This window comes from Cyprinus carpio, chromosome B24 (genome assembly GCF_018340385.1).
Source record: "Cyprinus carpio isolate SPL01 chromosome B24, ASM1834038v1, whole genome shotgun sequence".
Classification (NCBI taxonomy): domain Eukaryota; kingdom Metazoa; phylum Chordata; class Actinopteri; order Cypriniformes; family Cyprinidae; genus Cyprinus; species Cyprinus carpio.
The window spans coordinates 3342547-3355652 of record NC_056620.1 but is presented as its reverse complement, the minus strand read 5'-3'; positions in this window follow the sequence as shown (position 1 = coordinate 3355652).

Sequence of the window (13106 nt, the reverse complement as noted above, 5' to 3'; positions counted from 1 at the left end):
TCATTACACTTTATTTGCTCTGTTTTATTCTGTGAAACCTTACTACGTATATGGAATAACCGTTTTAAAAAAAGAAATAAGCACCGCCCCTTATCTGTAATAAATTCACTGTAAACCACGGCTTCTTGGGGCTTATTGCTTTAATTAACTATAGAAACAGCATCAAGATATTGAATATTTGAAGATACAGTATATGAAGATACATTACTGTTGAGTAGTTTGGGGTCAATAAGATTCATTTCAATAAGATTGTTGTTAATTATTATAATTCAGCAAGGATGCATTGTTTATCAAAGAAAGAAAAGAAAAACAATATACTGTAGATTTCAAATAAATACTGTTTTTGAACTTTCTATTTCTCAAATAATCCTAAAAAAGCAGCATATTGTGATTTCTGAAGGATCATGTGACACTTAAGACTGAAGAGTAAAGGTGCTGAAAATTCTGCTTTTCATCACTGGAATAGATTACATTTTACTATATATTCAAATACACTCATTATTTTAGATTGTATCATATTTCACAAATAACTTTTATATTTAATCAAATAAATGCAGCCTTGGTGAGCAGAAGAGGCTTCAGGTAACATTAAGCAATCTTACCAACCCCAAACTGTCCCGGGGTCTCTGACTGTCAGAGACCTCTAACTGAAACACTGACACTTGTACACAAGCCATTGCAAACGTAAAATTGAAATAAATAGACAGATAAACAGCACAGAACACCTTACTGCAGCTTTGATGTTGTACATTATTTGTAGCATTGTTGCCTGTTCTGCAACTTTAGTTGTTTTATTTGTGATCTAGTTACTTGTTATTTGAACATTATATCTTGCAATTGTTACAAGAGGGGGGCCTCCAATTAATTCCCATTAAGAAACAAACTCATCTAGATCTTGGATGGCCGAAATGTACATTTTCATTTTTGTGTAATCTTGACATTTTCATTTCTGTTAAATTCCTCATTCAAGCTGCAATGATTTTTTAATTGACTGTTAACTGTTTTTCCCCTTTCCTCTTGTTATTTTTCTTCTTCTTTTTTTTCTTCCTTCTCCTAGGCTTTCATGTGAATGTTTAAGCTCTGAGGTTCTGACCGTCAAACCTTCTCTGCAACCTATTTGTGACTGATTATATGCCATTCAGCATACACACAAAAAAAAAAAAAAAAAAAAAAAAAAAAAAAAAACAATAAGAGAGAGAAAGAGTTTGCATTCTGTGCGGTTTTGTAATCAGTGGCAGGCAAAAGGAGCTGCATTGGAGCAGCAATCACACGTCACATAAATCATTGCTGGTGCATTCAATTTTAGTAGCTATTATGGAGAATTTTCTCTCTAACTTTTTGACCTTTATATATTAAACTCCTTTAAAACACATTTTACACTAGTTTATTTGTCCACTAACAATGAAGATTTTTTCTTTGGAGGCACTTTTTAATACGATACTACTAGTTAAGGCATAAGCAATACATTTATTAAAATATTTCATCATCTTTGTTAATGATACAACTGCTCATTGTTAGTACTCATTAGCTCAGGTCCATTAAATAATATTAACACATTCAACTTTTGATTTTTAATGACGTGTTACATTTTCATTATTTGTTCATGTATGCACATGTAGGAAAATAATGTTAACAAAATAAACAATTTTGTAAAATGTCACTTCATATAATTACTGTAATTGTGTGATAGAAACAACATTTTAAACATAGACATAACTGTCAGCTCGCTCCAGTGTCGGCCCCCGGCCGCAGAGCTCACTCCAGTGTCGGCCCCCGGCCGCAGAGCTGGCTCCAGTGTCGGCCCCGGCCCGCAGAGCACGCTCCAGTGTCGGCTCCGGCCGCAGAGCTCGCTCCAGTGTCGGCCCCGGCCGCAGAGCTCGCTCCAGTGTCGGCCCCCGGCCGCAGAGCTGGCTCCAGTGTCGGCCCCGGCCGCAGAGCTCGCTCCAGTGTCGGCCCCGGCCGCAGAGCTGCCTCCAGTGTCGGCCCCGGCCACAGAGCTCGCTCCAGTGTCGGCCCCCGGCCGCAGAGCTGGCTCCAGTGTCGGCTCCGGCCCCAGAGCTCGCTCCAGTGTCGGCTCCAGCCCCAGGTCTCGCTCCAGTGTCGGCCCCCGGCCGCAGAGCTGGCTCCAGTGTCGGCCCCGGCCGCAGAGCTCGCTCCAGTGTCGGTTCCAGCCCAGGTCTCGCTCCAGTGTCGGCTCCGTCGAGCTCACAGAGGGCTCCAGATCCCCAGTTGAGCCCAGGGAGGGCTCCAGATCCCCAGTTGAGCCCAGGGAGGTCTCCAGTCCCCTGTCATGGCCCACGGAGGGCCTCGGAACCCATAAGCATCCCCAAGTAATTTTGTTGGGGGAGTAGTAGGGCCACAGCTGTAGAGGCCGAGGTGGGGGCTGGGGCTGTGGCATCGGAGGCTGCTCTGTCATGGTCTCCTGTGTTACCTACTCCACCATGGCCTCCTGAACTGCCTGCACCACCATGGCCTCCTGTGTTCCCTACTCTGCCATCCACCATGGCGCCCAGAGCTGTCGGATCCACCATGGGTCCTGGAACGTGTCCCGTCCTGAGTGCCCCCACCCCTTGGATGTAGTACGGAATGGTACGCGCCTTCCGGGGTCAGACTCTGGTCCGTGTTTTGCTCCTCATGTGCCTTCCTGTGTTTCCTTATGTTCCTTTTCTCGTTTAGTTTGATTATGATTCCTGTCACCTGTGTTTATTAATTATCCATTGTATATAAGTCTGTGCTTTTGCATTCTATCTCTGTCGGGTCTACTTGTTACGTGGATGTGTTCCCTGCTGTCTCCTGTGTTGATGTTCCCTGTCTCTTATTGATTAAAGACTGTTAAGTATATTCCTCATCTCCTTAGTTCCTGTTATACTTGTGTGTGTGTGTCGTGACAATAACAAAATTAAAGTTATTTTTTCACTTGCTAAGGCTAATTTTATAGCTGTCTTATATACACACACAATTAAATAACATTTCACACTTCTTGCATAATTTGACTATTACTGCATAAGTGGAAAAGATGCACACAGAAATAGTGGAAAATACAGAAAATATGTAAAGGAAATTAGATCAAATAAATTTGTTTAAAAAAAATCAACCCGTGGGACATTAAAGTGCTTGAAGTTGAAGGAACACCCAATTAGATCTGCTGCACTATAATTTGAAGTCTTTTAAAGCAATTTATTTAGTCTTTTTTTTTCTTGCACATTCCAAACGAGGTAATTTTATAAGAATCATTATCTAAAAGCCATGCTTTTAGCATTAAAAGAACATTTTTGACATACTAAAGACAGAAGTTATGGCTGAGTGACTGTGTTTTATCTTAAAACATCATCCAAGCAGAAAATGAGAAAATGTTTTATAGTTTGACAAATCGTACAAATGAAACAACAATGTGGGCCATCTGTCGCCGGCATCAAATCAGTGAGAACACAATGACCTTTTCTGATGTCACAGGCAGCATATGCCAGAACGCAAAGCCGTCCGAAAGCATGTGTGAATTCTGCCAACTTAATAAACAACAGAATTATTACAGTACAGTGCTAAATACTGCGCTTGTATTCCTGAGGATTTAGACACCAGGACAACATATGACACAATCAGTGTAGTCAAAATGAAAAAGACATTGGAAAAAAAGGCAAACAAACAAACAGTGACTGTATCCCCATCCCCCCCCACCCTAAATCCACCCATGAATGCAATCTGCAGCTACCTTGCGTGTTTTCCCCCACCTCTTAGTAAATCCAAGGGGGAAAAAAAGAAATTTTTCTGCCTAAGTCCTGTGGAGTGTCAGGCAGGATATTGGTGAAGTGGCTTAACATCTTGCGCTTACGTTTCTTTCCAAACTTGACGAGCAGCTTCAGATGTAGCCGAGCTTGGAGGAAGTGGTCTGAAGGATTACTGTCGGGGCGTAAAAGAGGCAATTAATCGCAGGCTCGGAAATACTGCGATATACAGTGGAACTTCAAGGACTTGTGGAGTCTTTACAGAAGATGATCCAGTATTTGCTAATTTGTGCCGAGTGGGCAGAGGGAAAGAGATGGAAAAACTTCTTTAATGTGTTTGTGCTAAAGATATGTGACTAATTGAAATATGCTGGGCCGTGCCATCTATAAGCTTGTGAAAATGATCTACAGTGTGGGATCAAATATTTTACTCAGCTTAATGAATTGAAACAGATGATTGTGAATTGAATGATATGAAAATATACAGGACAAACATTTTAGTTTTGTCACTTAAATAAAGAACTGTGATGTCTAGAATGTTTCAAATGAATGGAAATTTTTTTGTCTCAGTATAGTATTCCATCTGGCTTAGAGATAATGAAATGTTAGATTTTAAAGTGTGTTTATCTGAGACTTTTGTGGGTTGTACCTGGAAATTCCAGTTCTCAAGCTCATGTTGGGATTTCTGCAAAGGTCAGGCTTTTGCCTGGAGGTTTACTCATCTCTGTCCCTGATCTCAGATTATAACCACAACAGTAGATGTTTCTGTGTGGATTGTCACTATTGTGTAAATCACCGGCTCCTACAGAGAAATAGCATAAAATATTTCCAATATGGCATGACTCCTCATTAGCTATTTTTTTTAGTTTGTTTTGTTTTGTTTTATTATTATTATTTGGCACATGGTATAAACAGAAATCAAAGGAAGCCCAATTCTGAATTTTTCTCTGAAATTTCAGTTTATTTCTCATATTTCTGAGTTCATATAAATGTGTATAAAAAAGTCAAAATTGTGGTATCAAAATTCACTATTACTTTACCTTCAAAGAAAGAAGTAAGAATTGCATTATGTAAACTTACATAAAAATATTGATTATGAGATCTCCGAATTCTGTGGAAAAAAAAAAAATGTAAGAATTGATAACAAATATAAATTCCTAATTACCTATAGTATTAAAAAAAAAAAAAAAAAAAAAAAATCATCATTTAGAGTTTTTTTTTTCTTTTTCTTTTTTTTTACAATTTAAAAAAAAAAAGTTAAACCAGCATCTTAAAAAAATATTTCATTAACGTTTTATTTAAAAGAGTAATTTATTTCATTTTATTTAGAACAGGGGATACAAATATCCCAAACTTGATTTCTGACATTTATGTATGTGCCTTATTTATAGCAACAAGTCTGATAATGCAGAAGTGTGAATGAAATTTGAGAGCTACAGTAGAAGTGATTATTGTCAGTCAACAATGGCTCAAATTTTGCTCTGTTCCTCAGCAACCATGTGATTTCTAATGATTTGAAATACTGTGAGCTGTATTTAAGACGTAATGAGTGTTAGTAAATTATAGTCAGATGTGAAGTTTTGCTAGTGTATTGTTATTAATTTGTTTTTGACACAAGAGCAATTCAAAGCCTCTAACTTTGTGAGCGTGCAGCTCTTATGTATATCATGAACACGTGTACTACCCACTGTGCCACAGCTTTGACAGAATTTCTATCAGAAAGGTTTGCACTGTACCTGACAGAAAGCACTAGAAAAGCACAGACAAACACAAATGCAGTTGTACAGCTCACCTTCACCAGCGCGGGTCGGTCTGATTGGAACTGGCACAGCCGAGGCATTACCGCAGGACTTGCTTTTGCAGTTCTCTGTGCCCTACTGTCATGCTGGATATGTGCTTCAGTAACACCTGACACAAACGGAAGGGAAAAAGCAATTTTACACACTTTAACAACTCATGAAGTCGCCTCATGTCCCCAAGTCTCCGCCTAGCCCTTCCGCTTTCTTGTAAACATAGATATAATGTATTTTTCCCATTCTTTTTGTTTCACCTCTTAAGTTTTCCTGTTTTTCTGTGATAAGCTCCATAGACCGGAAATGCACATAATTAGCCCATTATGAAAGGCCAGTGAGCTGATACAGTTCTATGACATTCAGGACACCTGTGCCTGTCTCTGTTCTCACACTGATTTAAATAGAGCTGTTTATTCAGACAAAGAGCAGCTTGTTAATGAATCTAAATCATGAAAATGTTTAACTGCATTGGATTTTAAAGGGGTCATGTCATGTTCTAATTTTATCCTTCCCCTGAAGTCCACTCATTTTTTTTAAAGCTCATGTGTTTAAGGAAAAGTTCACCCAAAAATTACAATCTTCAGGCCATCCAAGATGTATATGAATTTGTCTCTTCATCAAAAGATCATCAGCATTTTATCACTTGCTCACCAGTGGGTCCTCTGCAGTGAATGGGTGCCGTCAGAATAAGAGTCCAAACCGCTGAAAAAACATCACAATAATCCAAAAGTAATCCAAACCACTCGAAAAGCTGTGTGTCTGAAAGAAATAAAGTCATCATTAAGGCATTTTCACTTCAAAACTTTAACTTCTTCAGACATTAATTGATGGACTGGAGTGGTGTGGATTACTTGTGGATTATTGAGATGTTTTCACCAGTTTTTGGACTCTCATTCTGACGGCACCCATTCACTGTAGAGGATTCAGCTCTGAAAGTTACAGCATATTTTCATGGATCATTAAAATATATTTATTTTATATTATTATTTATATTATTATTATATATTTTTTTAAAGATTAAGTAAATATTTCATAGCAATTTCCATATTATTTTAAGATAATTAACAAAAAAGAACATTTGCAACCTATGATATTTTTAAAATGCAACATATAAAATAAAAATAAAATAAATTTCACTGGACAAGGGTAAAAATGTAGGGTGGAGCTTGATTTGAGGCAATTATAGCATCATTAAACATGTAGACATTGACCGAAAAGGGAAGTTGGGATATTTAAATTTTAATAAAAGAAAAGCAAACTGGTCAACTTAAAATTTTGATTTGTAACACTCGTTGTTTTTATACTGTAAGATTTAAGGCTTTCAGCACCCATTTGTGTACTCTGGAAAACTTTAAAATGTCCCCGCCCAACCTCTGTGTTGTTCTTGCGTAAGAATGGACATTCCTATCAGGATGAATATATCATCTTCCTCTGTCTTCTTGCAGACATACCTTTGGCACTTCCCGTCTGCAATGTTAAGCACATATTGTGTTCTGTGATGGCCTCAACGCCCACCGCAACCCCAGCGACGCCAGCTCCATAATAACAGTCATTTTGAATTAACCTTAGTCCTCCCAGAATGCCCCACTGTCAGTGTGATTATGCTCCGCCTCCACAGCCCCCTGCCACAGGAAGTCAATTGTTTTGTATTTGTGACCGTGCATATGTCTGAATTTATGTGCCTGAGAACAGACAAAATATGATGTGATATTTCTGCACCGTCAATTTTCCTTCATTCTACCTTTTCAAAATCCTGTCTTTAAATGGCAATATTTTGCAGCAATTTTACAGGTTTTATTAAATATAAGTATTGCAATTAAGCAAAATTTGTGCTATGAACATGAATGATACTTCTGGTAGTGTAGCTTGTTGAGCAATTAGACATTTGGTTTTAACTTAACAAACAAACAAAAATCAAATAGACTTTTATTGAAGGAGATACAAGAGTCTTATCTAGACATCAAAATATCATTGAAACTTGGGAACTGGACCAGTAAGCAACCACCATAAACACCCTTAAGCAGCATGACAGCATTTTAAAAATTAATCTGAATACCTTACCAGCTACATAGCAACACTATAGGCTTTTATGCATAATTATTATACATGGCTATGCCACCAACCACCCACAACATTGTGGCAGTCACTTTTGCATTTTTGTATGATTTAAATCTTTTATAAGCTTTCTGAGTTTGGTTTCTTTGAGCTTAGAGACTGTGACCTGTGAATGTACTGTTTAGATTTTGAAGATGGAGGGTGAATTTGTGCTTCAGGCATGTATGTGTGTTTTGCCTATGGACGAAAGGTTTTTTAGAAGTGAGTGTGTGTATGTGTGTGTGTGGGAAGGGGGTAAGACATCTATGGCAGGCAGATGAAGGCAGATCTTCAGACCCTTCGCAAACCACATGTGAGGCGCCTCAGCACAAGATAAGACCTAATCCCTCCCAGAGAGCCGAAAAGTCAATATCCACACGCACACACCAAAAGAGGCTCCAAATCTGTGTCCAGGGTTACACAGTAACTGGCAGAAACAACTACGAATTTTGTACATACCATGGACAAAAGGTTAAAGGAATAGTTAAAATACTAAAAAATTTAAATTGTAATTTACTCATTCTCAAGTTATTCCAAACCTGTATGACTTTGTTTCCTTCTGGGGAACACAAAATGAGATATTTTGAAGAATGTTCATGCTGTTATTCCAATACAATTAAAGTGAATAAGAAAAGAAAATGCAACAAAAAGCACACAAAAAGTTCCAAGTCAGCTGAAGCTATTTGATAGCTTTGTGCAAAGAACAAACTGAAATTTAAACAATTATTTGTTGAAAATCTTTCAATTTCGTCCATACATTAAAACTTTGCCATTGCAATAAAATGATTCTTAACTGCATATTTTTCTGAAAACATTCTTAAAGAATGTTCTTGTCTTTTTTCCTTTAATTGTTCAAAACAGTTTACAAAACTTTAAAATAATTTAAATTACTGGAAAGACTTTAAATTTGGTATAACCTTGAACTTGGATTAAATCCCCAAAGATAAGATGTTTTAATTAATTTCATGAATTTGTTGGGTTGTTTCAAATATAAAGCAAATAAATAAATACAAAAATAAATACAAAACAAACAAACAAACAAACAATAATAATAATAATAATAATAATATATTACTTAATCTCAAGTTGCTCCAAGTGAGCGGTGAAAGTGGTGAAGTCAAGAAGTCGTCATAAGAAGACAATATATTATTAATCTCTCTGTGGCGAGTGAGACTAGTGTGAAAATAAGCATGCAGTAGTTTGGTGATGCTTTGTAAATCCGCAGTGCTTTTTGAATGATAAATACAGACCGCTGCCACCTACTGGCACGGAGACTTATTTCTTCTCATGCATATGCAGAACATATATCCTAGCTGGCTATTGTCTTTAGTCTTTGCATTGTGTTCAAGTGCAACATTGTGGCCCACATGCAAGCGATTTTGACCACAGATGACTTTTGTCATGGTTAGTTCTGTGTTGGTTTGGTACATCTAGGTCTACAGAGATTTTGGAGTTGGATCTTTTGACTTGAGCCAGCAAGAAATCACCTTGCTACCACCGAAATCACCCTAAAGCACCATAACAGCATGCTGTAAACCAATCTGACTACCTTAACAATAGTATATCAACACATGGCTATGCTAACAACCACCCACAATGGCATAACATTGTGGCAGTAAGTTTTGAAGATGTTTTCTTACCAACCAAAGGAGTTTTGCATCATTGTTGTCTAACCCGGCATGATTAATGTTGAAGTTCCATTTTTGTTTGGAAAAGAACAGCTTGAGCATTCACAAAATAACTAAAATTAAAAATTAAAAAAATCATATGGCTTTGGCATGACATAAGGGTGAGTAAATGATGGTAGGATTTTAATTAAACGGCTACTGATTATGGCTGGAATTCCACTGTCATTTATTATGTTATAATGCTTTATGTTTATGAGTCCTCATCTCCCACATTCTCCTATCTCGCTCTCTCTCTGTCTTCCTGTGTTACACTGCGAGTATATAGAATCTAACGAATGACTAACATTCCCCCAGGGAGAGTGTTAAATAAACAGACCACCAGGCACTCTGACAAAATGGAAATGATCATATCATTAGACATAACGCATCTGTCATAAGAGACAAGACGTTGAATTCACTGCACAATCACAAGGAGTCACACTAAATTTGATTACAGGCTATATAAAACACCGCTGCACATTAGCAGCCTAGTAAAAATGGGCATCTCTCATAACATGCAATGTATTTTATGATTCACAATGCCACCGCTGCTGAAGTGTTTCATTTTGATTGGATCATATCAAATTTCCTTGAACAAATTAGGCTTTTCAAGTAGCGAAACGTCATGCTTTCCTCACATTGAGAAGAGAACACAAAACATATTGTTTTGATTTTTCCCTTTCCTGTTTTCACAGGATCAGGCAAAGTATGAAGTTCCCAAGAGTGTTAATGACAAAATAGGTGGAAAAGATAAAGAGAGAAGAGATATAAAAAAATAATAATTTTGGAATGTTCAAGAAGAGACAATGTGGACAATGTGTTTGAGCCTTTTAAAGGGAAAATCACAAAAATTTGTACTGTATAACCTTCACATCCCATCACATATTTTACCAATCATCGTTAATTAGATATAATTCGAAAACCACTCAAAATTCATCCTGTGCAAATTGTTATGAAACCAGACATTGTGTTACTATGGAAATAGTACTTTAAAATCTTTTAGCTAGCTCCTCCCTCTAGTGGGTGGTGTCAAGTGTCATATTGCAAAGTGTACTGCAATGTTTAATAATCAAAACGTTTTCTAATCTTGACAAAACACATATCGTTGAAAAGGTCTGAGTCTCAAGGTTCTATATTTAGAGTACATTTTAATAGAATCTACCAAAGAGCAAAAAAACTCAATTCTTGAAATGTGTTCACATGCCGAGATACTAGCAATATTCTTTATTCATATACAGTGCAAAACGGTTCATTTTTATATTTAATTCCTCACATATCAGTTGAATTGAAATCATGTTATATGTGAATGGAATCAAGCACAATATTCTCCTTTTCTGATATTTTTTACAGAACTAATATTGTGATAGAAATGTAAAAATTTGTGAAAGGGCAATGCATCAAAACGATTCAACAGAGTTTGGGTGTTATCATTAGTACAGTGCCTAAACATAACTTCACAGGAACCTCAATCAATTTTTTTTGTAATATAAACTTCAAATTTGGAACATAAGCTATTTTGACATATGCATTTGATTTTATGTCAATTTTAGATTCCAAAATATTTTGAAAATATTTTATATAAAACAAAAAATCATATAGTACATTTTCTTTACAGTAAATTTTAAATTCTTTAAGTTTTTACATTTTTTAAATGCTTTCACTTCAGCAGATTGTCTACTTTGAAAATAACTTACTTTTAACATTTTATTGGTCAATACAACATTTTAATTCTTGCAGCCATGCTGAAACTAAAAAAAAAAAAAAAAAAAAAAAAAATTGCATAGTGCCCATCATACACTATGCAATTTACTGTGAAATCTGTCAACTGAAAGCTCTTACTTTTGAAAAAAAGCTTTGCCTCACCCATACTGTAAATCTGGGCAATAGTTGGGGGCCTTAGAGGGCCCAGGAACCCCAGTGGTCAGTCAAGGGGTCATATTAATTACTATACAGTATAGGCCAAGGGCCCTACAGTGGTCACTGGTCAACTGTTTACACCAAGGCTCCTAGAGGTCTTAGTGGGGAGCTCATGCTGTGTGTGCTCAGGGGACAGGGGTCCCTAGAGGTCAGCTTGTGCTGTGTGCGGCCCTGAAGGTCATTGTGGTCAGTATGAGCTTAGGTATCAAAATGCTTAGGTGCCCAGCAGTTTAGTGATTATCTCACACTGAATGCATTAAGGGTCCTGGTGTTGTACTGTTTTGGCATCTCAGGTCACGACCTCTTGTACGTTATTACTTAAATATGAACACCTTTTTTTTCTCTCTCTCTCTTTCTCTCTGCCTTCTGCAGCATGAAAAAAAAATCTAGAATAGGCTGTACTGGCAGCTTAACATTAATTGATATATGAGACAGGGAAGAAATGTTTTCCTGAGATTTTATTATTATTATTATTATTATTATTATTATTATTATTATTATTATTATTATTATTATTATTATTATTATTATTATTATTATTATTATTATAAGTTGTTGATGTTGTTGTCATTGTTGTTATTTATTTTTTATTTTAATTTTTATTTGTTTTATTATTATTATTATTATTTCATCTTAGCAACAACACGGATTGTTTACTTTACTTAATTGTTTACTTTAATTAATTGAAAGCTGCAGGTTTATCTGTTTTAATCCCTAACAGCAGTTCTTCTATGATCCTGAAAGTATATGAACACACAAGCAATGTTATGTTGTATTCTTTTCTTTTCTTGCAACAACCGTTAGTGCACAGCTCTTTTCCTGCAGTGCCCATTTGGATTTTGTCCATAAGCAGTAAAATACTTAAAATGAAATGTAGTTCAATGAGGTGTCACAGTGCATCATGGGAGTGACATCTAGACTGATGCCATTACAGTAAGTACAGAACAATTGAAGTGAGCACACTGAAGTTCTCATATATGACTGGCACTTTATTTTAAATAGGACAACAACATTAAATCAATGTTCATCATACAGAAGCTTAAAAAACATTATGAAAATTACTTGAAAACTGTCATTCTGTGTATTTAGTTAGTTAGTTAGTTAGTAAGTTAGTTTAGTCTGTACTCTTCACTATAATAAAAATTATAAAAAAAAAAAAAAAAATAAAAATAAAAATATTTTATATTATATTATAATAATAATAATAATAATAATATAATAATAATAAATAATAATATATTATTATTTTTTTTTTATGGTGTCACCAGTTTTCGCTGCTTCTGCTGTCACATCCTGTTTGGTGAGACAACCTGTGTAGTGATGAAACATCCTCTCAGATCTGACCTGAAATCAGTAAATAACCTTCAATAGGTCTGTCTGTCTCGTCCCTTTTCAGTTTGTGTTGGTCTCAATTTATTGTCGTTTGTTTACTTGTGCATATAGAAGCAAATCTTTGTGAATAGACGAGCTGTGCTGATGTTCTTTCTTACTCTCTCTTTCTCACACACACACACACACACACCCTATGGGGTTATCAGGAAGCAGTTTGCCTCGCCAAATGTTCATTATGTCCCCAGATAGTGGCATTGGCAACTTGTCACCATCATTGATTTCTCTTAAACTGCAATTTACATGGATATTTGTGGGTGTCCTCCAGGCAACCAGTGTCCCCTCAGACCACCCAACACCCTCTCCTATCCATCCACACACACACACACACACACACACACACACACAGGTACTCATGCAAACACACACTTTTTCCCTATAGCCCTCATGGAAATGTTCCAAGCACACAAAGGAATCTCAAAGTGACTTTTCTGTCAGCAAATATGCCGTGTTTTCAAATGTACCTCCATTCGCTCTACATTTTTTTCCTGCAGTAAATGTCACCAAGTAGTCGCACTGCTGGT